This window comes from Pan troglodytes, chromosome 18, assembly GCF_028858775.2.
Source record: "Pan troglodytes isolate AG18354 chromosome 18, NHGRI_mPanTro3-v2.0_pri, whole genome shotgun sequence".
Taxonomy (NCBI): Eukaryota; Metazoa; Chordata; class Mammalia; order Primates; family Hominidae; genus Pan; species Pan troglodytes.
Window position 1 is genome coordinate 56,146,983 of NC_072416.2, and position 7,676 is coordinate 56,154,658.

Here is a 7,676-nt window from a genome sequence, read left to right on the forward strand (position 1 = left end):
GCTGGGCATGGTGGCTCATGCCTATAATCCCAGCATTTTGGGAGGCCAAGGTGGGTGGATCATCTAAGGTCAGGAGTTCAAGACCAGCCTGGCCAACATGGCGAAACCCTGTCTCTACTAAAAATACAAAAATTAGCCGGGCATGGTGGCACGCGTCTGTAATCCCAGCGCTTGGGAGGCTGAGGCAGGAGAATCGCTTGAACTCAGGTGGCAGAGGTTGCAGTGAGCCAAAATCATGCCAGTGCACTCCAGCCTGGGCAACAGAGGGAGACTCCGTCTCTAAATAAATAAATAAATAAATCAAGCAAGCAAGCAAGACTACGTTGGCATGGTTAAATTCTCAGGATCCTGAGTTTGTTTGTTTTTTGTTTTTTTTTTGAGACAGAGTCTCACTTTGTTGCCCAAGCTGGAGTGCAGTGGTGCAATCTCGGCTCACTGCAACCTCCGCCCCCCAGATTCAATACTGCAACCACCACCCACCCGGTTCAAGTGATTCTCCTGCCTCAGCCTCCTGAGTAGCTGGGATTGCAGGCACGTGCCACCACACCGACTAATTTTTTTGTATTTGTATAGAGGCGGGGTTTCACCATATTGGCCAGGCTGGTCTCGAACTCCTGACCTCAAGTAATCCACCCGCCTCAGCCTCCCAAAGTGCTGGGATTACAGGCATGAGCCACCGTGCCCAGCTTCCCTCAGTTCTTTAAGGAGGAACTAAATGCCTGATATCACTTACAAAATTGTCTTGAACTTGATGAAGATTCTGCTGAGAAATAAATTCATATTTTTAATTTTTATCTTTAAATTCAATTTTTCACAAACTTTTTGAAGTTCCTTTGTACAAGAAAAACCTTGCTAGTAAACTGCTGCTGTCAGGCCAGGCATGATGGCTTACGCTTATAATCCCAGCACTTTGGGAGGCCAAGGCAGGAGGATTGCTTGAAGCCAGGAATTCAAGACGAGCCTGGGCAACATGGTTTCTTAAAAATAAAAAAATACAGGGCCGGGCGTGGTGGCTCATGCCTGTAATCCCAACACTTTGGGAGACCAAGGCAGGTGGATCACCTGAGGTTGGGAGTTCAAGACCAGACTCATCAACATGGAGAAACCCCGTCTGTACTAAAAATACAAAATTAGTTAAACTGGGCATGGTGATGCATGCCTATAATCCCAGCTACTCGGGAGCCTGAGGCAGGAGAATGGCTTGAACCCGGGAGGCGAAGGTTGCAGTGAGCCGAGATCGCGCCACTGCACTCCAGCCTGGGCAACAAGAGCGAAACTCCATCTCAAAAAACAAAAAAGAAAAACCCAAAAAATTAGCTGGGCGTGGTGGCACACGCCTGTAGTCCCAGCTACCTGGGAGGCTGAGGTTGAAAATCATCTGAGCCTGGGAGGTCGAGGCTGCAGTGCACCATGATTGCACCACTGCACTCCAGCCTGGGTGACAGAGGCCCTGTCTCCAAAAATAAAAAATAAAAAAAAAAAATTGCTGCTGTCAATATTAGAATGGATTAGCCATCCAATTGAGTGACAAGAAAAAAAATTTACATGAAAATAATTTTTTTTTTTTTTTGAGACTGAGTCTTGTTCTGTCACCCAGGCTAGAGTGCAGTGGCACGATCTCAGCTCACTGTAAGCTCCGCCTCCCGGGTTCACGCCATTCTCCTGCCTCAGCCTCCCAAGTAGCTGGGATTACAGGTGCCCGCCACCACGCCCAGCTAATTTTTTGTATTTTTAGCAGAGGCGGGGTTTCACAGTGTTAGCCGGGATGGTCTCGATCTCTCGACCTCGTGATCCGCCCGCCTTGGCCTCCCAAAGTGCTGGGATTACAGGTGTGAGCCACTGTGCCTGGTCGAAAATAATTTTTAAAAGAATGGCATAGTCAGACAAAAATAATAATAAAAAGGGAGGAAAATCAAATGAGGCAGTAAAGCAAGAGCAACCTGGGCAGTGGGTGCAGAAGTTCAACTGATGCAAATCAGGCAGTTAAAACTTGTGCAAAAGGTAAAATAATGCACCAGAAGCAAGATACAAGTTGTCTTAAGAATCCCATTACTGCCCAGGCGCCGTGACTCACACCTGTAATCCCAGCACTTTGGGAGGCTGAGGCTGGTGGATCACATGAGGCCAGGTGTTCAAAACCAGCTTCGGCAACATGGGGAAACCCTGTCTCTACCAAAAATAGAAAAAATTAGCTGGGCGGGGTGGCACATGCCTGTGGCCTCAGCTACTCAGGAGGCTGAGGCAAGAGGATCACTTGAGCCTCGGAGCTGAACGCAGTAGTGAGCTGAGATTGCGCCACTGCATTCCAATCTGGGCGACAGAGTGGGACCCTGTCTCAAAAAAAAAAAAAAGAAAAGAAAAGAAAAAAGAAAAAAACCCATTACTCCAAGATGTTTAGCTTCCAGCTTGGGTAGAACCATTACAGAAGCAGTATCAAGTCCTGTGCCTGGCCCAGAATCTCTAACCATTAACATATTGCAGTCCTGAGCTGAGGCAGAGTATGTCACCTTGGTGGGGTGAGTGCTAAAACACACACAGATTGTGGTAAGTAAATCCAACCCATGATCTCAGTAATCTGGGTTATACTGAAGAATGTTTCCGATTATGGTGATACTGTTAAAATATTTGAAATATTTAAGAGGACCTAATGTCTTAGAGGATCAGACACTTGGAATTTAATTCAAAATGCTTAAAGGAATTTGAAATTAGATCTGTGGTTTTAATTTTAAAATGTCTAAGAAAATTTAACAAGTTGAGGCCGGGCTCGGTGGCTCATGCCTGTAATCCCAGCACTTTGAGAGGCCAAGATGGGCGGATCACAAGGTCAGGAGATTGAGACCATTCTGGCTAACACGGTGAAACCCCGTCTCTACTAAAAATACAAAAAAATTAGCTGGGCGTGGTGGTGGGCACCTGTAGTCCCAGCTACTCTGGAGGCTGAGGCAGGATGGCGTGAACCTGGGAGGTGGAGCTTGCAGTGAGCTGAGATCGCGCCACTGCGCTCCCGCCTGGGCAACAGAGCGAGACTACTCTCAAAAAAAAAAAAAAAAAGAAAATTTTAACAAGTTGATAAATAATGAATGTTTACAAGACCTTAACGTATTAAATTTATGAGTGTATATTTAGGTTAGTATTTCAATGCTCAGGAAGATTTCATCAGATTTTAGGTCTTTCATATTAGTTATTGGAAGTGTGTGCAAATCAAACAGTTTAAATGTGTAATTGAGTTTAAAATGGCCAACGAAACTAAATTAGGCGTGCAAGCAATTTTTTCATTTTAACTCATTAAGTTTCAAACTAATTGAACATTAAAGATTAAGCATTTCTATCTATATACAAAATCAACTTGTTTGTAGCTAGTTGTAGCTAGATTTATAAACTGATCTTAAAGACATGAGGCAAATTAAATGTACAGCTTTAATAACTATTTTTTATAACACTAGTAACTGTAAGCATCCCTTTCAGTGCACAAAAGCCCTAGTCAGATGCCAATACCCAGTGGACAGTGCCTCTTCGTGTTAGTCCAAGCCCAAAAATTCAGAACATCTGCCCTGGAGACACGAGGGGCTTGCCACACACTGGAAGGCAGAGTTGACTCCCTGCATCTCTTTTCTGGTGGGGATGGGGATGCGGAGGTATAGCAGTGAGGTGAGGAGCTGTATCCCTTAGCTGGGAGCAAAGATGGAAGGGTGCCCTGAATGACTGGAGTGTCTAGCTGGCAAAGGACAACTGTATCCCAGCCCCAGCAGTGATAGCCCTCGAGCCTATCAGGAAGAGTCACGGTGTGCAGATGACGTTCCTGCTCATTGGAGAGTGGAGTCTAAATGGGAGTCTGTGAGGCCCTGCATGTTATTATTTAAAAAATGAATTTTAGGCTGGGCCCAGTGACTCATACCTGTAATCCCAACATTTTGGGAGGGTGAGGCAGGAAGATCGCTTGAGCCCAGGAGTTTGAGACTAGACTGCGAAACACAGCAAGCCCTTGTCTCTATTAAAAACTTTAAAAAAATTAGCCAGGCATGGTTGTGTGTGCTTGTGGTCCCAGCTACTCAGGAGTCTGAGGTGGGAGGATCATTTAAGCCCAGGAGGTTGAACTGCAGTGAGCTATGATTACACCACTGCACTCCAGCCTGGGCAACAGAGCAAGACCCTGTCCCAAAATGAACTTTTAAGTGTACATACAATAAAATGTACTCTTTTTTAGGTGTAAAGTTTTGACAAGGGCACCAAGTCATATAACCACCACCACATTTAGGACACAGAACAATTCCATCATCCCCCAAAATTACCTCATACTCATGTTTTGTAGTCATCCCTAACCCTCGGTAACCACAGATCTGTTCTACATGGATCTGGCTTCTTTGCTTAGCACAATGCATTTAAGATGCACATTATTTTAACAGCCTGTAGAATAATATTCTGAAAAAGACTGTTCATCCATTCTAACACCTGGCCCCTTACAGCCAGAGCTATTTTAAAACATGCTGGTCCTCAGCATGCATTTTTTTTTTTTTTTAAAGCAGGGACTCACTCTGTCACCCAGGCTGGAGTGTGGTGGCGTGATCATAGCTCACTGCAACCTCAAACTCCTGGCCTTAAGCGATCCTCCCACCTCAGACTCCCAAAGTGCTGGGACTACAGGCATGAGCCACCGTGCCCTGCCGTTGTGCTTACTTATGAATTCTTTCCCATGGCATTTCAAATACATTAAAATGCAACCATTTTTCATGTTTATGTTTTTTTCTGTGATTTTTGAGAAGAATCCTTAGAATTTGCTTTTGAAATTATCTGACAATTCTGTGACTCACTAATTTAAGAGAAAGATATTTTTAAAAGCAATTATTGAATTTAATGAGTGACGTTCACAAGGTTGTACATTAAGATGTTTAATTCCACTTATTAATATTTACTTTCAACTTTCTTAGGTTAGAGCCAACACTTTTTCTTTATTCAGGTCTCAAACATTTCTGTAGTCCTCTAGAAAGCTGAGAGGCTGCAGATACCGTGCCTGTGCCCCACGTGCTTGATAGAGGCCTGCAAGAATCCCATGGCCAAAGTCATCACAGTTCCAGCCTGCACCAGTGAGGGAAGGGCTGGGAGGCTGCTTTCCAGAATCATAAGAATACCCTTTCCAAAAACATCATATAGCATAATTATTTTTAAAGATTTCATTCCACATACATATTGTCCAAAAATGTATGTGCAAATTTGTTTATTGCAGCAATACTGGTAATACTGAAAAATCAGGAACAATCCAAAGTCTATCAATAACAGATTGATTCAACTGTGGTGTATCACGCAATGGTAAACCATGCAGCCACAAAAAGGGGTGAGGTAGATTTATACACGCTAATGCAGTAAGATTTTCACAACTAAGTGGAAATACAAGTTGCAGAATAAGAATGCATAGTCTGATTACCATTTATGTAAAAATGAAAATTATAATTTTAAAATAGTAAGTGCATAGGAAAAAACCGGGAAGATATACACAAAATTTAATGGTGATTATCTCTAAGAGAGGAAGAAGCTTTCCTGTGAGCATGGGGGTGTGTGTGTGTGTGTGTGTGTGTGTGTGGCTGGGGGCCGGGGCTTTCGTTATTTACTTCTCTGTAAGCATTTGAATTTTTTTTTGTTTTTACGACAAACATATATTATTTTGGTAATCGGGAAAATGCAATCAATATTGTTTAGAACACAACCAGGACCACTGGGAGATGAGAGCTGATGTTCTGAATCTCCAAGCACACTGAGGAGGAGCTGAAGACAGTTTTTGTGGTAGCAGGTGTTAGGACATGTCCCCTGCTTTCAAAAGTCAAAACAACCTACTCAAAAATCACCTCCTTTCTCTTCTTTCTACAACCACACACTTTCTCAACCCAACCATAATCACCCACAAAACTGAAAATTATTTGTGAAACATGATTTCCACACGGAGCAGTTAAAGAGAGCCTTGGTTGAGGGGGGAAATTGGAGGAGGGAGTTATGGTTCCAAGTTCTACCTGACATCTAAAGATGCAAGCCAATCAAATGATTCTATTCGAATAAGACCCTCCATGTCCGGAGAAGACCTGAGATGGCAGTAAGTCACGCTAAGTAGCACAGATACGTGCTGTGGAGATAAACATGCACGCACGAAGCATGTTCCTAGGTACTACAAGGTACAACAAAATAACCAGGTATTTTGATGCAGTCCCAGAGATCTGGGAGACTCACAGAAATTTGCACAGCCTTGAGTCACAAAGAGCCCCAAGAGACAGCCAGCTTGAGAAAATTAGGCCAGTGATGGGGCTGGAAAGCACCAAGTCTATCTGCTCAGTGTCCCACAGGTGGTGGCCTATGGGTCCTCACCTGCTGGTGTCCAGGGGGGATGCCCAGTCTCAAGCTCCCACACCTGAGCAACAGCTTAGATGCCACAGAAGCTGGTCCAAAGGACACCACGATGCTGTGGTGGCCCTGAAAGGGGCCTCTTTGCTTTCCTCCATAGTCACTTCAAAAACTGTGAACATCCACACTTAGGTTCCCACCATGGGCCAGAACTAGCTGCAGAGGACAGAGAATGTTGTGTGGACCAAGTTGCTTTTGTGGAGACCTAGCTGGCGCGCCATCCAGTGGCTTGGGTGTCTAGATCTGCCCATAGCTCCTGCTGTCCTACAGGCAGTCGGAGGACACACACCAGCAGCCAGAACAAGGTCATGGCCATTGCTTTCACCTGCCCTGGCACCACTGTGCCAGGACAGCTGAGGACCATGGGAGCCAGCGAAGTCTCATTTGTAGCACTGGGTTTCTCCCATTTAACAAATACAACCAGTGCTTCTGTTCTAGCTCCCTGAGTGTCCGCTTTTCCTTCCAGTTCATGGGTGCTTCAGAATGTGTGGTCAAAAGCAGCCCTCAGATCAGAGACCTCGACCCCTCTCCTGCCTCAGGACAGCAAACTCAACCAGCCTCCAAGATGGGGCCTTTCTTCAGTAGCAGGTGCTGAGGGGACAGGATTGAGATGGGATGAAATGTGGAGATGGGAGCAAAGGGGCAACCAAGAAAGGGCCAAGGCATCTTCCTGCATTCACAGGAGGCGACTCTCATTTGAAGGAGAGGCCAGGGAGGATGCTGGCCAGTTGGAATGTGTTCAAGGCAAAGCCCCACTTTCCTGGCTGAGTCTACTTCAGCCATCCATATTGTCCCCATTCCTAGGACTGGTTCACTGTGTACCTCTTAACACCACTCAGCTCTGGAAGAGAGTCCTTACAAACGGGCCCTCCTTGGCTGAGTGTGGTGGCTCACACCTCTATGTAGACCCAGCACTTTAGGGGGACTAGGAGAGAGGATCACTTGAGTCAGGAGTTTGAGACCAGCCTGGGCCACGTGGCGAGACCATTTCTACAAAAAAAAACTTAAGAAAACTTGTCAGGTGTGGTGGCATGCACCTGTAATCCCAGCTACTCAGGAGGATCACTTGAGGCCAGGAGGCCGAGGCTGTAGTGAGCTATGGTTGCGCCACTGCACTCCAGCCTCCATGACAGAGCAAGACTGTTTAAAAACAAAAATGAAAACTGGCCCACCTTGCCCCAGGGACCTCCCCTGCTTCGTCTGGTTAGAACCTGGCACGAATGCGCTTTTGTCTCGTCCTGAGTCACAGGCCTCAGTTCACGGCCCTTTCCATACTGAAAACTCTCCATACG